Source organism: Triturus cristatus, chromosome 4_1, assembly GCF_964204655.1.
Source record: "Triturus cristatus chromosome 4_1, aTriCri1.1, whole genome shotgun sequence".
Taxonomy (NCBI): Eukaryota; Metazoa; Chordata; class Amphibia; order Caudata; family Salamandridae; genus Triturus; species Triturus cristatus.
In genome coordinates, this window is record NC_140585.1 from 1,350,937,297 (window position 1) to 1,350,960,414 (window position 23,118).

The following is a 23,118-nucleotide window of genomic DNA, read 5'->3' on the forward strand; positions in this document are numbered from 1 at the left end:
CGCTGGCTAGTGGCCTTTGTGACGACGCACCCTGAAATCTTCTGCGCTGGTTTGGCTCCTCCAGACTGGCTCCCGCTTCTCTGCAAAGAAGAAGCACCCCAGACCTTCCTGGTCTGCACCAGAAGCAAGTCCTTCGTTCTTCGTGGGTTCCGCTTGCCAAGGCTTGGTGAGTCCTAGTCCAACTTCGACGCCGCCGACAGCAAGAGCCTTCGTGGGACAGCTCGCCTCCTGGTCCTGGTCGTCCTCGACGCTTCCTGGTCCTCCTGGCTGCAGCGACAAGCTTCACCTTCACCTGCAATCTTCACGACATCGCCTGGTTCCTTCCTGGTTCCACGTGGTCACTGGCTAGTGACCTTGACTCTGTCCCTTCTGCTTGCAGGTTTCCTCTCTTCTTGATCCCAGCCTTGGGATCCACCGGACACTCTTCACTGACTGCATGTCAGCATCTTTCTGCAGGCATCCATAGGAGTCGACGACGAAAACGACGCATCTTCACCCCTATGCACCCGCAGCCTGTGGGCTAGGTAACTTGGGTACTCCGGTGCTCATCAGGATAGTGACTATCCTAGTGTCTAGTTTTCAAGTCTCAACTTCCTAGCTACTCCGGAAGTGTCCTAAATCTACCGTTTTCTAAACTGTACTATTGCTATTGACTTTTACGCATTACGCGTGAGTGTTTCCACTCTGCACACGAATCCCGTGGGCCTCCCACTTCCTAACTAACGCTAGTGTAGTGTAGCCCCAGCGATTCCCTAGGCCTAGGCCTATTCTATTTCCGTGACAGTGGTTCTTATACCACTTACTTAGTATATGGTTTGCGTGGCCCCTAGGGCCTAACTGTATTACTTACCTGTGTGACTTAATGTATGCTTAAATAAGACTGTGTTGTACTTACCTCTAATCTCATAAAGAGTGCTGAGGGTTGCTTAGAATAAATACACTTTATTTTATATATATATCTGTTGTGGTGTCCTTTCATTTGGTATTCAAGGGATTATATATGGTATCACAGCTGGCTTCACATGCCATTCAGAGTTTAGCCTAAGACTGCTCTAGTCCATGCTACCACTAGGATAGCTGGTCTATAAGGTTGACTTTACAACCAATCACCATAAGGGTATTTGGACTGATATAAGGTGTACACTATAACTAGTGACATCATACATCAGGCCAACTTCTCACACTTGCGGTGTCTAAGATGGTGGTGCTACCCCGATGCCTATACGTGTTGCAAAAATCACTTTGCCCCATTCCCAAGTCGGTCTTTAAACTATTGCAATCATTGCTTATTTCATTACTATGGGCTGGCAGCCATTGTAGAGTGGTTCTAGATGCACTGACCCAGCGATATGAGGAGGGATGACTCATGGCCCCTAGACTTGACCTGTATTATTATGCAGCACACCTGCAACATGCAGCCTGGTGGCTCAATGAGGGCGATAATTGGGAAAAGCGGTTATTGGCAGGACTGGTAACAGCGGAATGTCTGGCCTCGGCCTTGACGGAGGGAATGGGATTTCTCAGTGACCAACCCTACATAGTGCGCCACACTGCATATATGGCAGCAGTATATTGAGGTGGTGCTGAGACATGCCCCTTTTTCATCGGGAACGCCCCATATGGATATTGACACCGGTTTAGCAAATTATGGAACATATGTCCTTCCAAGTGTGGCAGGAGGGTGGGTGGGCATTACTAGGTGACCTGTATTATAGCGAATTCTTTATTACATATTGACAAGCCTGCAAGGACTTTACACTGGGTCAGGGCAAATACTTACATTATGCAGGTTTGACTGATATTGCCAGGATGACCTGGTCCAAATACCCTGCTGCCCCACAGACCACACGCAAGAAAAACTACTGTCATGTGGCGCAGGTAGACATTTGATTACCCACCTGTATATGGTTATGAGACAGGACTCATCGGGCCCAAAGCCCAGGGCTTGTGCAGCATGGGATGAGGACCATGGATCTCCATTAGAGGACAGGTCATGGACTGTCATTGGTGAGCTTACACGCACGGCGTCCTGTAATGCCGTTTTTAAACTGGTGCATAACTTCCTACATTGGATATACATGACCCCAAAAATGCTCCACCAAATAAACTCTATAAGGCTGACCAGTGTACACAGTGTGAAGCTAGTAGTGCTGATTGAATGCACTTAGCTTGGTGGTAACCCTTGGTACAGGGCTATTGGACACAGGTGGTGTGTGAACTGCGGAGGAACACACATATCCATATATACAACACAACAACACACTACTACACTGTTTACTAGGCCATATTAACAAAACAAAAAAACGTAAGATGTCGTATAAATACTTACAGCTGGCCTTGGTGTTAGCTCGTCGCAGAGTAGCAATCACCTAGATGGGGCAGCGTGCTCCCACAGTAGAACACTGGCACCGAGATGTACAAGAATGGACGCTGGCCGAAAAGACCCACATGAAAATGAATAGGAGGGATGACAAACTGGCCAATGATCTTAGAGAGTGGCCTGACTATGTGATACTATCTTGAACCCGGGTGAGAAAACAGACTTAACGGATGTACAGACACGAATGTGAGTGAGATGGATGATCAAGATGCATGTGAGGTGTTGCTCAACACAACAGAAAGATCAAATGCATAAGGTGTTGGGTAGGTGCAAAAGTGTATCATGGTGCCCCCTGCAATTGGAATGCTTGAATGATTTTTCTTATAAGTTATCACATCGTGTACTCATCCTGTACGCCGACATATCGCATATGTACTGCTGCTGTTTATTGTAACTGAAGAATAAAGGTTTTAAAGAAAACAAAGAAACAATCTAGAGGGAGCTTATGCTACATTAAAAAAAATATTTAAAAAAATTTGTGTCACAGAGCTAAAAAGTAAAGGCAATCTAATACAATACAAACTTTCGAACACTTTTTCTGCAAAGCACAGCCACACAACCCATCCAAATTCTTAAAAAAGTTTATACCAGATCAGTATGCATAAACGGGATGTACCCTATTCTAAATTTTAGTATTATGGTGCACATTTGCTGATTTGGAAGACAGTATAAATATAAAAATAAAGCCTTACTTTCACACGATTCGTACAAATCAGAGGTTGAAGTCTTTATATGTAAATAACATAAATCTCTTTCCTTGAAACCACTGAACCTAACTCCGTTAATTCTCTCTTTGAAAGCGCTATGGAGAGGGCACTATTAGAAATATTTATTTTGAATAAACTTGAGATATCACCCTGCTGATTCCTTAACTTCTTTTTCCCAGCTGAGTTCACTTTTAATGATTTAATCTAATATATAATAACGACTTTCGGATATTCTTTTTTTTTTTTCTGGGTGTACTTTTTATTTCAGAAATCTGTACAGATCTATCATTCTCACATGGGCTTCGGTGGAGCACGGGGCGGCTGGCCCGCAGGCCTAAACCTGGGTGGTGGGGTACGGTCCTTGCAGGACTCACGAGAGCGATTCCTGACGACCTTGCTGTGGATGGCACAACTGACGCAGTAGTGCAGCTTCACATACAGTTGGGCAGCACGTATGATTCAAAGACACTGGCTTCAGAGATGTCCCTTACAGCTGCTGCCTCAACAATGTTCCTGATGACAAACTTCTTGATTGCTTTATCCTTGGGCACACAGCGAGCACAATCGGTGCAGCAGATGGGCTGTGCATGCCCACGCCCTTTCTTGGCACGCCCGTTGTTCCTTCGCTTACTAGTCATCTTGGATCTGAGGGACGAAAGAGGACTTTCGGTTGTTCTGATAATAACAGTTTACTACAATATCAGGGTGCATATTTGAGCAGGTACTTGGCATATTTCAGTAAGGAAAACAAGTTTTTCAAACAGCCCTCTTATACCTTCTGCACTCTAGATAACCACTCAGACAGGGTTGCTCTAGCCCAAATAAAAATTGGGGAGGAACCATTGCGTTATAAGCTGCAAATACAGGTTGGAAAGAAGCCCTTCCATAAACGTGTTTACATTTTTCAATCCTCCAGCAAATGAGGTAGCATGTGAATTTGAAGTGTCAATGTGCAAAGACCAAGAAAGTGACTTATTAAAAGCCTTCTCCAAATACTTATACCCTGACACTTCCTCTACCCTTGAATGGCCAATGGACCATATGTGCCAGTACTGCTTACTACTGGAAGCCATCATTTTGCCTAAGTTGATAGTCAATTTGGCAGTTTTTATTAGGTAATGCCCAAAAACTATTTCCTCTCAAGGCCAATCCTGGTCCAATCTATTATCAGAAGGTCGTCGGCACAGAGTAGACAAGGAATGGAAACCCACCCCCACCCCTCCCATTTTGGGTGAAAAAAGTGAGATTTCGATAAAAGCTTTAGTAGGTTTGCTAAAAATAATGCAAATAATGGTTGGGACAGCACACAGCCTTGTCACTGACTGTTCTTAATGTTCATCTTCCTCGAAAAGCTACTCTTACAAATTAAAATCTACTCTGTTCCAGTTATTCTTGTGAAGTTCTTTCAGAGTTGCTAAAATTCCAGGAGGCATCTTTAACATTTATTTTTGGACCACAGGATTTCTCGATTTACCAAGCAAATGCAGCTCAAAAGTCCCCAAACAAGTGTATAGAGATTCCACACATTCATTGGATCTTTCTGCATTTGCCCAGAGGCTGAAACAATTGTCTATGATGGAATGACCTTCTTTGAAACCACCCCTATTTTATAGGAACAAACAAAGTCTCTTAAATCCAATTTTTAAGGGCTTGTAATATTTTTGCATAAACATTTGCTCCCCACATCGATTAGGCTAATTAAACAGCAGTTTTTAGGATTGACCGGATCACCCTATTTAAATTTCACCTGCACATGGCTTACGCTGTGCTTATAAAATCTTTTGTATTAACTATATATTAAAATGGGCTTACATGCTGCCTCCTTGCTTTTCATTTGTGCCTGTGCTTGCAACCTACCTTTCCTCTGTTTTTACTGACTGTAGCACATTGTTTCCTGTGTTTTTGTGTTGTTCCTCTCATGTGCTTATCAGTTTCCTGTCACCGAAATACTGCTTTTCTGGAACTATTCTTTAAACGTTTTTTAAAAGATTGTCCATTTACAGCGTCTGGCTGCACGCATTTCAAGCTCTCAATGCACCACCCTCTCATACGAACTGCATGTGCCTCGTCAGTTTCTTCTATTAGTAGTTTCGTCACACTGACAGCCTGACTTTAATATGGCGGCCTCTCAGGACAATGTCTTTTTACTTTGTTCCTAAAACTCTATCAGAGTGCACCTCTTAGCAGTCACCTCCCCTCTCAGAGATGTTTGCCTGCACCCTTCTCGCCCTCTGCTGTCTTGCTGCCCACTACCCTGGCACTCCAGGGATACAGCACAACTGTGCACTACACCCCAAAGGAAGTTGCCTCACATAGGAGCCATACCTAGCATGGCCTGCATGTCAGAGTAGTTTAACTGACAGCGGGTTTGCAAGGACAACTACCTTAGCTTTGTCCTCTCAAATCTTTGCTTGCTTTATAAAAAAAACGATTTAAGGCTACTAGGAACCTCGTAACTTGTATCGTCGCACTAGCGCTCCACGCCTCAAAGTCAGCCCAAACGTTTGTAGCTCTATGCTAGCTGAGTTTGATAAAGAATTCGGCAGGTTTTCTAAGCTTGGAGATGCTTCAACAAAAACCGTCCCCAAAAAAAGCTATTCATTGTGTGGGGGCGAAAACAAAATGGTAAAATGAATGGTTGTTTTAATTGTTAAGATGACATTTAATGCAATATTTTAATGCTATAATAGTACGTTTTCTGTATATCGCTGCACCATTTCATTCGTATATGCTCTCGTCATTATATTTAAAAGACAGATACATTTCGTATGTCGCGTCAGTGCCTAGTTTTGTTTTTCACCACTTAAAACTAGAGATTGCATTTTCAGCCGCGCACTCTGACGTGTATGCTGTTACATGTACAGGCATGCTTTGCGACCCCACTTGCTGCAGTACATGTTGTTACATGTACAGACATGCTTTGTGACCCTGTTCATTACAGAAGATGCTGTTACATGTACAGGCATGCTTTGTGACCCTGTTCATTACATTAGCTGCAGTTACATGTACAGGCATGCTTTGTGACTCCACCTCATTTGTTGCGTCGGCGCGGTGATCCTGTCACTTTCAAAAACATCAGCACTTGCAGTGCCTGACTTGTGCTCACACCACAGAGTCTTCAGTGCACTTTATACAAATATGGGGCCTCTTTTATTTGCAGTTTTTTAATATAACGCAAACTTGACCCGAGCGCTGTACATGAGCACCAGTTACACTACACAAGGAAACAATACCTCTCCTCCTCTCTGGAGCGGGAGAGCGAACAGGTGAGCATTTAAACCTTAACACTTTGCAAAAACTGTCCAGGGAGGAGCAGCTTCAGGTCTGAACCCTCGACCTGACACAAAGGCAGCAGCTGTGAATCGACCACAACTACCCAAGCTCTCGCTCAACCCTGTCTGAATTTAAAGCCCGTTGTCAGCAGTTGAGCAGGCCCAAGTCACAGTGAAAACTAGAACAAAGTACAACGCATGATGGATTCAACCTAGATCTGCAACTGGGGGTGAGCGTCTGAAAAGTTTCAGTGCTCCGTCCATCATCTCCTTGTGTTTGCTTTCTACGCCCTAAGTTGGCAGGGTATGCCCAGACATGGGTCCCTTGCTCACTTTGCCACTGGATTCAAGCTAGCCTGGCTGATTTTTTTTTTTTTTTTTTTGCAGAGTCTTATATAGCACGAACCTGACCCAAATCCAATCGGGTATCAGAGCGCTTTACATAGCACCAGTTACATTACATGAGGACACACATACATTTTTTGTTAGGTACGGTAAGTGAGTTGCCCAGAATCACAGGATGTTTAGCGTCATTACCGAGACTCGAACCCAGTTCCCCAGGGCCACGGTCGAGCGCCCTAGCCGTTAGGCCAACGCCTTCTGATGAAGGGTGTTATCCAGAAACCGGTCCCAGGATGCTTGTTTCCAGTTAAGGGAATACCTGGCTTGGCAGTTTGGGCTGGGCTGTTCCCATAAGGCACGGCGTCATGACTGATTTGCATATAGCTGGGTCTGAACTGAGGTGGCGAAGTGAGCTAAAGAATGATGATGAATTTGAAAGGAATCAAAACCCTAATTTAGATTTAGGACCTAATTATTCAGTTTTATCTGTCATGTGCCCACGCACTGTGAAATATTATTTAAAGACAGAAACACTGTATAATGCTGTTTAAACGTGCATGTTAAAGTTGCACAATTGTATCTGGAAATAACCTACAGCCTGCTTTCAAAAAAAGATCTCAATGTGGTTTAGTTTAAGTGTTTTTTCCTCTTCATTGTATTCGAGCTGAGAACGTCCTGCCTAGGATATGTAACAGCAAATTCAGAGCAGCAAGAATGTTTTCCATTGTAGTCTGTTAGTTTGGCATGAGAAGTCACAAACAAAAAGAAAGAGCTGTTCTTTAAATAAACGTACGTAATCTGGGTGGGACATAACGGAAAAGCAGGAAGCTTTTTCTATTGTGAACATTGTATTAAATATGGATCTAGGCCAAAATTAGTATTATAAGAAGTAGACTTAGCGCCCCCGCTGATTAGTGCATGGAAGAAAGACGGACTGGTGTATGCTGCAAGAAAAGAGTGTATGTTTCGAGGGGGTGCCCCGGGAAATGGGTAGCGGTCTGGTCTTGTTGGAATGCATACCGCAGTAACATCTGCGAACCTCCTATCTTCCCACCCCTTGAATAAATGTTAACCCAATAATGTGATGGTACTGTCTACCCCTAATATGCTGTCCCATATCAAGTTACAATAATGTCTGTGAGTCCAAGGATGAAACACTAACATCATTAAGTGAAAACTGTGAAACCACCAACATATTTATGTTTGTTAATAAAAAGATTTAAAAAAAAATAAAAAAAAAGAAGTAGACTTGAAGTGTATGTTAGTTGAGACTGACTTGTGCTTCGCTCATAGCACATTACTCTCCCAGATGAATTAGCCTGGCATGTACAATAAACCTTTTTGTACTCCCTTTTGTTGCAGATGTGGTGATTAAATGATTTGCTCTGCTTAAAGGATTTTTCCACCAACAAATTCAACCCAGATCTCTGACTGGGGGTGAGTGTCTGAAAGGTTTCAGTGCTCCGTCCATCATCAACTTGTGTTTGCTAAGAAAATGGATCCTCATCAGCTTCCCAATGTAAGTTTAGTCGATATACAATAAGTGAATATCAAAGTTAACCAACTAACTCAAAAAATGAACATTATACTTGAAGCTGCATCAGACCCGTTTTAAAATAATTGGTGGAGACATGGTAGCCAGCACAAGCGCCCCATACAATATCTATTATAAGGCGTGTCTGCACTTTTCAAAGGATACAACAGAGCTATTATCAAACTTAAAACTCAGTACTCCTTATGCCCCTTTAAATGATTGAATCTGAGTAAGGACTCAAACGAACCACACTGCACTATCCAGGATTGTCAGTGTTTGTATTTACTGTCTGTCTCATTGCAAATGATGTTGAAAAAGTGTAAAACCACAATTTTCCTACACACAGAAGCATGACCACAGGCTGTGCGAAACGCTTATAAATGTTGTTGCACTTAATTAAAATTTATGTATTTGTATTTATGTAGTGCAAACCTAGCAGGCTAGCAACAGAGAAATGCACATCAATGACTATTCATTACTACGTATATGAAGTGGGGTGACAAACTAAGATTACACATTCTTCAGACTGCAAAATATCATACGAAATTAGGTTACTTACCTGTAACTGTAGTTCTCCAGTATTAGAATCTTTCATAGATTCACATGCTTGAATCCTTCCCTGTCTTCCAGATGGGAGTTCAACAGAACCTTAGAAAAGCAATGCAATGTTAGGTATAGACTAGAAAAGTCCTAGGCCCCTTAGTTTAGTAACTTATAGTCATGCTTTATTTTAAAAAGAGACCAAACGTAAGTCTTGACCAATCAGGTTTTATAACCCCTTAGAACACTCCTGTGAGAAGCTCCAGTCCCTCAGATTTTATAGCACGAGTATATAATATAAACTCCCATTGAGAGACAGAGAGAAAGGTGAGATTCCCAGGGGAGTAGGGTGGGTCGCATGTGAATCTATGAAAGATTCCAATACTGTACTATAGTTACAGTTAAGTAACTTAATTTCTTACTCCAGTACTGGAAACGTCATAGATTCACATGCTTGAATCAGTTTAAACAGCAGTTGAGTAGCAATTTTTCCCCACAATACAAACTATATCAAATGTATAAAACAATAGGCATATTTATGAATAGGAATAGATGTATAAATAAAATAGTATCATAGAGATATACATAAATACAACAAAAATGTGCCTAGTCAAGCAGCAGATGGTGGGATGGAAGGTATGGCTCACCTTTATGGGAAAATATTTTGTGGCACTGCTTGGCACACAGCCACATCACTGTGAACTGCCGATTCCAATCAGTAGTGCTGAGCAAATGTGAATCTGTTCTTCCAGGTCACCATAGAAGTAGACACAGTCCTTGTAGAATGGGAACAAACCATTGAGCACAACGGTCTGCCAGCTTTCTGGTGACAGAATTGAATGGCATTGGATATGCATCTAGAAATGCTTTGCTTTGAGAGAGGAAAGCCTTTTCTTGGAGCGCTGTAGGCTACAAATAGTTGAGTGGATTTGCGAAAGGTTTTAGTTTTGTCCAAATAGAATTTTAAGCATCGTCTAACGTCTCAAGAGTCTAGTGCCCTTTCAGCTGACGTCTTAGGATCTGGGAAAAAAGACTTCAGAACAACCAGCTCATTGAGGTGAAAGTCTGAAGGGACCTTAGAAATGAATGTAGGGGTTTTGCAGAGAAAAACCCTATCATACCTGAATTGAAGGAAAGGTTCCAGGATGGTGAGAGCCTGAGCCTCGCTGACTCTTCTGGCAGAGGTTAAGACCAGGAGAAGAGCTACCTCCCAGGAGAGAAATTTGATATCCCCTTTGTGGATGGGCTCAAAGGGATCCTTCATAAGTTGTGACAACAGTGTTTAGTTGCCAAAGCGAAGGAGGCTGTACAGGAGGAAATGTTCGAAATAAGCCTTTGAGAAATTGTTTAATGAGCCTGAAGACCTTAGGGATTGTGCTGTGGGATATAGCCTGAAACAGCAAATGGCTGCCAAGTGAAATTTGATGGACGCATGAGCCAGACCCAACTGAGCTAGATGCAGAAGATATGGGAACATTTCTTCTGGTTTATTGGTACTGTCTGCACGGACTCGGACTAAGATGTTCTTGCAATGTGATGGAATGTTCAGGCATGCAAATTTGTGGAACCCAGGAGCCATGCTGATAAATGAAGAGAGTTTGTATCTGGATGAAGAACTTGATCTAAGCTCATTGGAAGCAGAGACAGGAAAGGTTATAGCTGAATGCAAAGCTCCTGTTAGAGGAGAAGTAAGTCCGTGAACCAGTGTTGGCTTGGCCAGGTGGGAGCTCTGAGAATCAGCTTGCAAGGTTCTGCCTTCATTTTCATGAGGACTCTTGGGAGGAGAGAAAACGGAGGGAAGGCATAGGCAAAGATCCTGGACCATGCAATCAAAAATGCATTCCCCCAGGACCTCAGCTTGCATAAAACCGGCATTTCAGGGTCTAGGGGTCACAGAGAGGTCCAGATGTGGTTTGCCTCACCGTAGAAAGATGTTGTCCAGGGTCTCCTGATCAAGTTCACACTCGTGGTAAGATGTCAGCCTCAGCGTCTGCTATAGTCTTTGGCTTTCCGGGAACATGCTCTGCTCGTAGACGCACCTTGTAATGGATGGACCATTTATTTATTTATTTATACTCTTGTATAGCGCTGGAAGTCAACCCCCGAAGGGGTATCTCCGCGCTTATGCTTAACCAAGGAGCCAAGATTTTAAATTGAACAGAGAAATGAAAGGGGGAGAAACCTAACAGGCGACAAATAGAAACGTTTTCAGGGACTTCTTGAAGGATTGAAAATTGATAATATTTTTGAGAGCAGGGGGCAGTGAGTTCCAAAGGATGGGGCCTTTGTAGGACAGGGCTCGCCCTCCCTGCCTAACTTTTTTTATCCTAGGAACCTGGAGTTGTTGCTGACTGCTGGAGCGCAGGGTTCGACTGGGTTTGTAGGGTTTAAATATTTCTTTTAAATATTTAGGTCCATTGCAAAACAGACATCTGTGAATAGTGCAACAGATTTTAAATTTTACACGCTGTCTAATTGGCAACCAGTGGAGTTTTGTCAAGAGGGGGAGTGATGCAGACCTTGGCTGGGCGCTGAGAACTAGTCTCGCAGCGGTGTTCTGGACCACCTGTAGTCTCTGTAGTTGTTCCTCGTTTGCCGAGACCAACAGGCCATTACAGTAGTCCAGTCTACTTATAACCAAGGCCTGGATGAGAGTCTTCCTATAAGGGTCTGATAGAAATGGGAAGACTCGTCGTAGCAATCCAATGACCTGGAAGCAGGAGCCTGCTACTTGATTTGTGTGCTCTTTAAACAGAAGTGATTTGTCTAAGCGGACACCGAGATTTTTGACAATCTGTTTGGGACTTGGGGTTGGTCCTAAATCCGAGGGCCACCAATCCGGGGACCACAAAAGTGTGGCCTCCCCAAACAGCATTACCTCAGTCTTGCCTACATTACACTGGAGGCGATTAGTGGCCATCCAGTAAGAAATTGCCCTCATTCCGTCCGCAAAAGATTTTTGTATTGCGGGCGTCAGGGTTTTAAAGGGGAACAAAAGCTGGGTGTCGTCAGTGTATGACACAGGGGTGAACCCATGAGATCTTACAATATCCGCCAAGGGGGCCACATACACGTTGAAGAGTGTAGGGCTTAGGCATGAGCCCTGTGGCACTCCCTTGGTGAGCTCCCTTGAGATAGAATGGTGGGAGCCCAATCTTACCTCTTGTTGGCGATCCGAAAGAAAGCTTTCTAGCCAAGAAAGAGCCACACCTTCTATTCCCCTCTCCCTCAGACGATCGAGAAGTATCTTATGAGACACAGTGTCGAAGGCAGCGGAAAGGTCTAACAGCACTAGAATCATTGAGTTTCCTCCATCCAGTGACATCTTGATGTTGTCAGTCACTGAGAGGAGGGCAGATTCTGTGCTGTGATTGGGCCTAAATCCAGATTAAGAGAAGTCTAGGCCCTCCGCTGCCTCGATGTACTTGGACAAGTGAATGTTTACGTGTCTCTCGGTCATCTTGCTGAGAAGGGGTAGGAGGGAAATGGGTCGGAGATTGGAAAGGTCGGTCCATGGAATTGTAGCGTTCTTTCGGATTGGGTTCACCACAGCTTTTTTCCATTCTGTGGGCACAGATCCTTCCCTAAGAGAATGGTTGATCAGTGTATGTATAAGGGGCCTAAGCAGATTTTGCAGGGAGGCAGTTATTTTGGCTGATAAAAAATCATCTGGAGATCCAGATTTTATGTGGCTCATAAGGGAGGTGAGATCTGAGTCGTTGACTGCTGGGAATGTTATAAGTGTGGTTTTACTCCGTGTGGGTAGGATGGAAGGGAGGAAAGAGTTATAACTATTTTGATTGGAGACCAATAAAATTTTGTCGTAAATCAAATTGATTTTATTTTCAAAGAACAAGGAGATTTCATCGCACAATTGTTGGGAAAAGTCATCAGGGCTTTTGCATGTGGTTGGTTTTACAAACTCCTGAAGAATTTTAAATAATTCCTTAGATCGATTTCCTGCTTCTGCGAGTTGTTGATAGAGGCTATTCCTCCGAGCAAGTTTGATGTTTTTGTAATATTTAGTCTGGGCCTCATGATGTGCTTTAATGTTTTCTTCGGTTCGTGTTTTTCTCCACTTCTTTTCCAACCTCCTACATTTTTGTTTTTCTGTTCTAAGCTCCTCGGTATACCATGTTTCCATATTTTCTGTGCTTCCTTGGACAGGGGGATCTTGAGCCACCCTGCTTGTTGATGTAGTGCATTGTGGTTGTATTGCCCATGCGCATGAGCACTGCACAACTGTGAATCCCTGGGAGGAATGCCTGTAAGGCTAGTTGTACTGCCTTCAGCTTTTGGAGACTGATGTGAAGATAAAATTGAGAATTTTGCCACTTGCCACTGACTTGGAGATCTTGGAGGTAAGCTCCCCACCCTTCTAGGGAAGCATTGATGGTGATGACTATAGGAGAAGATTGATGAAGAAGCGAGAGATAGACTGAAAGATGTTCTTGTCGCATCCCCCAGCATAGGGCACTGATCATGCCCGGAGTGACCTAGATGAGGTCAAACAACCCTGTCACTTGCACCCATTGCCTGTCCGATTCCTCTTGAAGCAGACGCATCCGTAGACGGCAGAATAGAATCAGAGGACATCATCCCTAAGAGGGACTTTTAGAGGCCAACAGAAAGTGACCTTTTCCTTTGGACCAACTTTGCCAGCATCCTCAATCTTAGCTGCCTCTCTGGTGGGAGGTACGCTTTGAAAAATGTTATATCCAGCGTGACCCACAAAAACATTGTTTTGTGACGGATGAAGGATGGACTTCTCTGTTCAGAGTAAGGCCTAGTTTGCTGAAGAGCTTAGTGCCGGCTATTGTTTATGTTTGTGTGGCTTGACAGGAGGTTGCCTTGACCAACCAGTCATCTAGATATGAGAACACTTTATGTTGGTGTTGTCTTCGATAGGCTGCTACAGGTGCCAAGCACTTTGTGAAGATGCGAGGGGCAGATTTGAGACCAAAGGGGAGCACCCTGAATTGGTTGTGGCTGCCGGCTACTGTGAATCTTAGCATCATCCTGCGCTTTAAGTGGATGGGAATATGAAAATACCCATCTTGGAGATCGAAGGTTGTCAAAGTCTCCTTGGTTTAAGAGCTGCAATATCTACTGCAGTGTTACCAGGCAAATGATAGCTTCCTCAGAAAGGTGTTCAGATTTCTCAAGTGTAGAATTGGCTGCCAAGAAACTTCATCCTTTGTGGGTACAGGAACTCGCTCTATAGCTCCTTCTTTGAGCATGGTTTTGACGTCCAACTTGAGGAGTTTGTGGATGGAGGGTTGGGGTGAAGTTGAAGGTGGTCTTTGGAGTAATTCCAATGTGTGGGTGAATTGAACAAGGTCTAAGACCCACTGGTCGGTTGCAATTTTTTGCCATCGGTGAAGGTAGTTGGTTACTCCGCTGCCGAGGTGGGAAGAGTTGGGTAGCAGGTGCCTAAAACGCATCATTGACGATGATCTGCATTTTTACCTGGACGTCCTAATTTTCCCATAGGAAGAGGTCTGGCACAGGATGACTGTGGTGGCTGCCTTTGCTGGTATTGGGAGCGAAACTGCTGAGTACATGTAGAATATGAGGGCTACCGATATTGTTGGTAGCCCCCTCTGTATGAAGACTTTCCTCTTCCCATTACACCACAAAAAGGCGTTTTACGGCACTGCAGGGTTCCCAACAACTTGGTTGTGTCCATATCAGTTTTGATAGCCTGGAGGGCTATATCCACACATTTTGCAAAGAGGGTTTCTCATTCATAAGGGAGGTCTATGATTTTGTTTTGAACCTCAGGTCGGAAAAGGGTAGCCTTGAGCCAGCCTTGACGCATGAGCACTACAGCACCTGCTAATTGCTGGAAATCGGTAATGGCAATGTCTACGGTGCAATCTAATATTTCAGACGATGTGTGGTCAACCTCATGCAACACTTTCTTGGCTTCCGCTTTCATGCCTTCGGATAGCTAGTCGAGGTACGGAGCGATGTTCGACCACATTTGGCAGTCATACCTTACAAGAACTGCCAACGAGTTTGCTGCACTAATCGTTAGTGCTGACATGGAGGAAAAGCGTTCCCCAATGTTGTCAAGGAGCCTGCCCTCCATGTCTGGAGGTGCAGACATGGGTGTCGAAGGGTTTTGGAGTGCCACTGGGCCGCCAATGTGACAACAGAATCCAGCTTAGGGTGCCCAGTAAGACATGCGGGAGCAACTTCAGGAGCCTTACATTTTTTGTCAAAACACGGTTACACTGCTGCGACTGAAGCCGGGGTCTTCATCACCTTTATGCCCTCTTCCCAGATATAGTAAATAATGGGCATGGCCCTGATGATCTTACGAAAGAGTTCCTTAAAGTCATACAAAAAACAATCTGTTTTGTTGGCATTGGCAGATCAAACCTTTTTGCTTCCCTCAAAAGTAGGTTACGAAAACCTCCAGTATATTTGGGAGGAGAATCTACAGGTGATGGCATTGGAGATGATGGCACTGGTAGCATGTAATCATCCCATTCAGCATGAGTACCACAAAACTCACCTTCTTTTCTATCATCCTTTGAAGATATGGGATCCTGGAGGGAAGCTGTCAGCAGCGTCTACCGTGGTGGCGGAGACAAAAGCAATGGCCGTGGACCCTGTGTTGTTGGCTGCATCAGTTGAGATTTTGGCGGAGGAGAGGCATGCCTAGTGGAAGGTGATGGAGGGAAACACCTCTTATAGTCCGACAGCATGAACTGTAGCTCAGAAACCTATGATGACGGAAGTGAAACCATCTCCTCCTGGTACTGCTGATGAAATTATTCTGGAGGGGCATAATAACTTTGTTTGCAGTACTCCTCTTCATCGTCTTCTTGTTGACATTTCACGTGTTACTCAGATGGGCTGTGAGCCACGCCAAAGGGGCCATTTTCATCGGAGTCAATCTCATCTAAAAGGTGAATTGGCAGTAATGGCGACACTACTTGGAGACGTATGTGCAGGGGTGAGCTGTTTGGATTTATTACTTTTTTCTGGGTTTTTTCTCGTCGACTGGGGTCGTCAATGAGGTCATTGTCGAGACTCTACAGAGTTTTCAGCATCAACATTGTGGAAATCGATTTCTTCAATGAGGTGAAGACTTCGTCGACGTTGATGACTTCACCGACTGCGGTGGTCTCATCGATAGGAGTGTCGTCATCGAGGCGAGAACGATCTTTGGTGTCAACAGTATTGGGGTTTGCTTGTCGATAAAGAAGTTGTCGTCGAGAAAGATTCATCCGTTGAGAAGGAGGAGACAGTGGTAGCATAAGAGGCGGAGCATACTAGTCACAGTCTCTCTGTTGATGGTGCAGAAGATGGCTTCTTAAAGGTGTGAATAACCTGAGGAGGCGTGGGAGGCTGAGACCTTTTTGTAGGTGTTTCTCAGGTAAAAGGAGACTATTTCTCCTCATTTCGTTAAGAGGAATCTCACCATCATGAGATGATTTGTATGGGCTGCGTTTCTTGTGAGAGACCTGAGAAGCCTGCAGTAGGCTTGCTTAGTATATGGTACACACTTATTTCAGTGATGCACCCTGCACTAATCCAGGCATCCTTATGGGGATTTTAGAAAGCTCTCAAAGTGGTAGCTGTGGAGAGTAGCCTTCAGGCTTATCTTGAAGGAGTGTTAAGCAGCTTGTTCTACCAGTTTAATCATGTAGTGTAGGTTAAACGAAAAAGAACCACAAAGTGTATGTGTGTGTGTGTGTGTATATATATATATATATATATATATATATATATATATATATTTATTACACAACACTCACTGACACACTGGTATATCTCCTACCCAGAGATATCAACACAAATGCACAACAATGATTCAATAGCAATAAGGTAAGTAGCACAAAATACAGTGGTTTCCAGGGAGAGATCAAACCATATATTTAAAAAGTGGAATACGAACTGCGACCGAAGCAGAGACTTGGACCAGGAGACTCAGAGGAGCTAGGTACACAAGGAACCACCCAAGGAAAGTACCCAGGAACCCCACAGAGGCTGTGTCCGATAGAAGTCAACGGGGAAGTCACGGTTGCAGTTTTTAAGAACGACCCTTACCAGTGGACCCTGAGGAAACCCCATGCAAGACAGAAGGTTGGAGAGTCACCCCTACCATGGATACCCCAGGAACCAAGATAGCTACACCAGGGAATCAGAGTACATAGGTGTCAAGTGACATTGGAAACCGCTATAGACCACAATGGAGAACATCGAAGAAGATGCCGCTGGAAACGACTGTGCAAGAGTCCGGTGGAATCCAAGGATGGATTCTTCGACAGGAGCACCTGTAAGCAGAGGGGACAGAGTCTATGCTACTCAGAGGTGAACAGGAGACACAGAAGAGCAATTCCCACCGATGTCAGATGGTTCAAAAGTGTTAACGGCACAGGTGGTAGTAAACGGACACGTTTCGGACGCCTTTCCTTTGGGTCGGGGGACGAGGCAGGGATGCCCCCTTTCCCCGCTCCTTTTTGCTCTGGCTCTGGAGCCTTTGGTGGCGTGGGTGCGACAGGACCCTGTGATCAGGGGCCTTAAATGGATGATGGGGTGGGAGGATCGTATCTCCCTATATGCGGACGATGTCCTGCTGTACCTTGCCTCGCCGGCACGCTCCATTGCCTGCCTCCTCGACATTTGTGCGTCGTACGGGAAGAGGTCCGGCTATGAGATCAATTGGGAGAAATCCATCCTATATATGCTCCGGGGCTCCCCGCCTCGCCTTCCGAGGAGCTGTAATATTCGAGTGGCCAATGAAGGCTTCAAATATCTCGGCATCTATGTAACTGCGGATCGCGTCAAATTTATGGCTGAAAATCTAATGAAGCCCCTGCAAAGACTCCGCGCGGACGTCAAGCACTGGCGCTCCTTGCCCCTGACATTGCTGGGAAGGGCTTCACTTTTCAAAATGCTGGCCCTCCCTAGATTCCTATACATGCTACAAAATACCCCTTTCCCGGTTGCACCCTCTTACTTCACGGCTATCAACGCAGAGGTCACCGGCCTCCTATGGGATGACAAGGCGCCACGGATAGCTCTACACAAGCTCACCAGTGGCTGGTACGATGGCGGTATAGCCCTCCCAGATATCAAGACCTATTACTGGGCGTCGCAACTTATTATTATAAACCAATGGCTTCATGCGCCTGGTGATGACCCTGCTTACCGTATGGATAGGCAACTGCTAGGGGTAGAAGGGGTGGTAGGAGCCCTCTACAACCCCAAAAAAGGTCACGTTCCGGCGGGGCCCGCAGCACACACCCTCCGGATATGGTTTGCGGCACAGCAAACAATGGGCTGGGCTGGAAGGATTACCCAGGCTACGCCTCTCTGGGACACGAAACAGCTTGGGGTACTACGCACCACCAAGGGATTCCACCAGTGGGATCTAATCGGTGTCTCCAGGGTCGGGGACCTCTGGAAGCGGGGAGAGGTGATCACCTTTACCCAATTACAGGCAGACTACGACTTGGCAGATACCGAACGTTTCCGATACTTACAAATCCACCACGCCCTCCGGGCGGCGATCCCACCGGGGACACGGCTCCCGGAGTCGTCGCCCCTAGAGGACCGGCTCCTCACGGAACATCTTACTCAAAGAGTGACGTCCCTAACATACCGGAAAATAATAAATAATCGCCCTGATCCCTTCCTGACCCTTAAGAGTAAATGGGAGACAGAACTCGGAGACTTAGATGAGACGGAGTGGCAGTCCGCACTGTCGTCCCCCAGAGAGGTGGGCATATCGTCCAAGTTAAGGTTGGTCCAACTTAAAATTTTGCACCGCACCTATTACACCCGTACACTCCTATTTAAATTGCAACGGGCGGAGTCCCCGCAATGTCTCAGGAACTGTGGCCACGAGGGATCTTTCTTTCACACCCTATGGGAATGCCCAGTCATAGCGCTCTATTGGAAGGGGGTGTTGCACACGCTCTCCCAGGTGACCAGAGTCCTGACGCCCCCGGAGCCTCTGAGATGTCTCCTTAACATCTGGGAACAAACGGACCATAAGAAAATGACGCAGCTCTGGGTGACGTTGGGGCTCATGCTGGCTAAACGCAATATAGCCCAGCGATGGGGTTCGGGGCAGGCGCCTACCCTGGCGCAGTGGATACGTGACATGGACCATGTAATGGTGGTTGAAAAAACCGTATATATACATAGAGGGTGCCCCAAAAAATGGTCCCAGGTGTGGGGTGGGTGGAATGTGTACTGAGGGAATATATGTGAGCCCCCGCCCGATGCATCAGATTCTGAACTCAGTGACCAAGAGTAGCTCCCCTTTCGAGAACAGTGGTTGGGGATGGGAACGACTGTATGATACATACGGAATGTCTATATGTCTCAATTGTGCCTGTACTGCACTGTGGAATCTCGTTTGGAGTAATTTCCTGCTAAGCCTGAAACTCGATGAGTGGTGTTTATTCTCTGTTGTGTTTGCAACTTTAATAAAAATATTTCAAAAAAAAAAAGTGTTAACGGTGACCTTGTTGCTGCAGCTGGGAAGAGCAGGCAACGCTGAGGAAGACCAGAAGCCGTGCATGAGCTGTTCCACATCGTTAGTAGAGAACCAGGGGGTCGGTGTCCGGTGGGAGCTCTACCAAGCCTTGGCAGTTGCAACTGCCGTGGACAACGAAGAAGGAGCAATGTTGGGACCAGCAAGAGACTCATCACAAGGAGGAGAGTCAGAGCAGACCCCGAGCAAGCAGGGCAGCCCACTGAAGCAGGAGAAGACTCTCAGGAGGACCCACAGATCAAAGGCACAGGATTCGCAAGAGGATCTCGAGCAGCTCACCAAGAAGAAAGCTGGGGGTCTTAACCGCATCCTCTGGGGTGCAGAGAATGCAGTTAGGACATTGTACTTGGCAAGAAGAGATGATGGAGGCTTGAGCTTCTAGTAGCCCGGAGATCTCTGGAGTGCAGAGCCAACAAGCCTTGGCAATGGCAAGTCGACGCGGTGCACAGGAGTTTGGTCCCGGCAGATCCAATAAGGAATACTGGCCTCAAAATTGCAGATAGGACAGGTCAGGCTTCGAGGAAGTTGCAGAACCACCACCTGTGTTGCTGAGACTTTCGAAGTCCACGGGACGTCAGGAGAAGCAGACCAGTCAGCTTTGTTGCGGTGCCTACAGATGCAGGGGAGTGACTCCTTGATTCCAAGTGAGATTGCTTCGGGTGTCCTTGATGCACACAGGTCTGGTGAAGATCCTGGAAGAAGCACAGATGACAAAGAAGACTTACAGAACAGCGAGACTTGGAGCAGCAGGAATCTTCATTGATTCAGCCTCGATTCCAGGTGAAGTCCAAGGGTCCAGACGGTCGAAGAGTGATATGGTTTCAGGCTTTAGTCTTGTCCCATGATGAATCTGAAGAGCCATCCACAGGTAAGCCCTTAAGTACCCTAGGAAAAGGGTTAGAACGACGCAACTTTCCTCCCAGAGGAGAGCCGTGGCAGAGGAGAGGATGCTCCTTTGTCCACTTTCACGCTGGAGGCAAGGGATCCCTGAACAGGCTCAAACTAGAGTATGCAAGGAGGGCATCAAATGCGCCCTTCAAAGCAGTCTGGTGGCACTGGCAAGCGCCCCCATCCCAGGCCAATACACAAAGTGGTGGCCACAGATGCCTGTAACAGGGAACCTATTGTTCTACCTTCCCCTGCTCGAGCTTGGCTCACCAGCAGGAGGGCAGAATCGTGCCTGTGGTCAGCAGCAGCACTAGCTTGCTGTTAGACCCTGAAAGGCTGTAACCAGTAGTACAGGGGGTTACACCAAAGGAGCCCCCCAGTACATGGGATCATACTTCCAACACTGGAATCAGTGTTGGGGTATGATTCCAACATGTTTGATGCCAAACATGACCAGGTTCAGTGCATCCACTATATAGTTAGACATCTCATAATGACTGATGTCCACTATATGCATTAAAATGTGCTTAGAAATCCTGAAAAATTGACTCCGGGGTTTGTAGGGCTGTCCTGCTCACATAGGGGCACCCTCACACTTATAACCTAGCACCCTGCCCTCAGGACTGACAAGCATTGCCATAGCGGAGACTTACAGTTTTTCAGTGTAGTTACCCCAGATATAAGTAAACTTATATTTGTAGTGAGAGGGGCAAGCACCAACTCACACAGGCTGCAATGACAGGCCTGTATCACAATTTAAGTGGGCTCCCTTGGTGGCACAATACATGCTGCAGCCCATGGGATACCCCTGGTGTACCTATTCCCTGGATACCTCAGTGCCATATACTAGGGACTTATAGGGGTACATAAGTAGTCAGTGTGGTGGTACAGAATTACTAACCATGGTCAATTTAGGGAGGAAGCACAGTAACTGGGGTCCCGATTAGCAGGATCCCAGTCAGACTAGTCAAAAACATAATGACACCAGGCAAAACGTGGAGGTAACCATGCTAGAAGGATCCTACCTTCCTACAAGGATGTTGTATAGTATTTCTTCGATGGCTCCAGAGATGAGTGAGTACGGGAGACTCTCTTTCTCTCATCTTCTAGAGGAAGAAGATTCCTCACTGTCACTATCTGACACCGGTTCCATTCCGGTCTTCAGCTTTTAATAGCCATAACAACAGTCTCCCTTCATGGTCTTCAAGTGTTTTAGTGGAAAAAGTACGACATACCTTACATTCTTTGCTTTATGCGATGGGAACAGGAAATAAATGCAGACTGATGAAGGTTATCCGAGTGAAGCCTCTCTTTTCCACAGGTAGCACTGGTCCTGAATAGGCTCTCATATGCTTTCTCTGACATTGTGAAGTCAGATGTGAGCAAGAAAAAATACAGATAGAGAAGGATATTAATAGATATGTAAATATCTGAAGGGATTTACTCTCTAAATTGTCTGTAGAACAAGTCTAGAACAGGAAAAACTGAGAAGAGCTCAGTGGAGACTCCCGAACACGACTTGCAGTATAAAATCTGAGGTACTGGAGCTTCTCACAGCAGTGTTCTAGGGGGTGATACAACCTGATTGGTCAAGACTTAAATTTGATCTCTTTAAAAAAAAAAAAAGACTATTATAGGTTTCTAAACTAAAGGGCCTAGGCCTTTACTATGATTGCATTGCTTTTCTACGATACCGTGGGACTCCCATCTTCACCACGGAGAATTATTCAAGCATGGTTCTATGAAAGTTCCAATGCTGGAGTAATTAAAGATACAGTGAGATATGATTTTCCCAGACTCCGAGTGATATTGGTGTCCAACAGGGAACCAGATTACATTCCATTTCTCAAGTTTCTAAATCCAGAAACTCAGCCCTATAACCACTACTACTGATTGGCGTTTTATGTTGAGAAGGGGACACTCTGCCTTCATACAAATGGGGCATATACAGTAGGAGGTTTCCAGCCTAGACACCTTGACTTAAATCATTTTGTGCCAAATAATGACATTATTACACAGGTGGCTTGTCCATGTAATGTATTTAGAGATGTATTCCAAACAAAGTCCATGTCTTAACTCTAAATGCAGCCTGCAGAGGTACGCACAAGATTTCAGTCCAATTGTATTTGCAGCCAATCTTTCCTTTTGCAGGATTAATTCTTCAATTCTCCTTAAGTGGGATATATCACTGCCCTAAATGAAACCTCCAAATTTAAGTAAATAAATCTTTTCATGTCCAAAAAAGTGAGATTTTAATTCACAGTTTTTAGCATTCCTGGTGAGATTCCCAAAGGCTAAGAATACAGCAACATGGATGTGATCGTATAGCTAGTACCTGAATAGACAATACACCAATGTTACTAACATCAGAATTAGGCAGGGATGATCACACAAACAGAAATAAGCAGAATGCAATGGAAAAGTTAAATACATAGTGTTAGACAATTAGCACCATACCGACCTATGTATTTGAAGATATAGTTGATGTAATCTGGAGCACGATTCAGATAAAAAAGGCATTAATTCCTGTAGGCAAAAAAAATTAAAATTGAAATTAGCCTGCTCTAACACACGATGGAAAAAACAAGTTACTTACCTTTAACACTGTGGTGCTCCAGTATTAATATCTTTTATAGGTTCACATGCTTGAATTTTCCCCATCGTCATGGTGGAAGTCCCACAGTAACAGTAAAATAGCTGTATTAAAATGTCACATTCAACTGCCATAGGAAATCACTAGCTTTAAAGCAACCTACTACCAATGTTTTAAACATCCAAACTCCAGCCAATCAGAGTGCAGACCCTAGAGTCTCCATCTCCTGCAGGGCCACCATACCTCAGATTTCGAACACAAGTGCAATTAGAGGAACAAGAGAGGTATGGAAGGTGAACCTGAAAAGGGAGGAGGGAGGGCCAAATGTGAATTTGAAAAG

The 23,118-nt window shown here is 45.1% G+C and overlaps 1 protein-coding gene and 1 pseudogene across 2 annotated transcripts in view; both read right to left on the reverse strand.

Moving 5' to 3' along the window:
- Positions 1-21,437, reverse strand: part of LOC146856663 (FIGNL1-interacting regulator of recombination and mitosis-like) — a 1,639,010-nt gene extending 1,617,573 nt beyond the window's left edge. The window contains exon 1 of the mRNA XM_085654838.1: positions 21,421-21,437. The gene's annotated coding sequence lies outside the window, so the exon portion shown is untranslated. The remainder of the gene's footprint in view (positions 1-21,420) is intronic.
- Positions 3,319-23,118, reverse strand: part of LOC146856666 (FIGNL1-interacting regulator of recombination and mitosis-like) — a 1,045,039-nt pseudogene continuing 1,025,239 nt past the window's right edge. The window contains exons 10-11 of the transcript XR_014981545.1: positions 22,647-22,711; positions 3,319-3,732 (exon numbers count right to left, since the gene is read on the reverse strand). The product of XR_014981545.1 is annotated as an FIGNL1-interacting regulator of recombination and mitosis-like (transcript). The remainder of the gene's footprint in view (positions 3,733-22,646; positions 22,712-23,118) is intronic.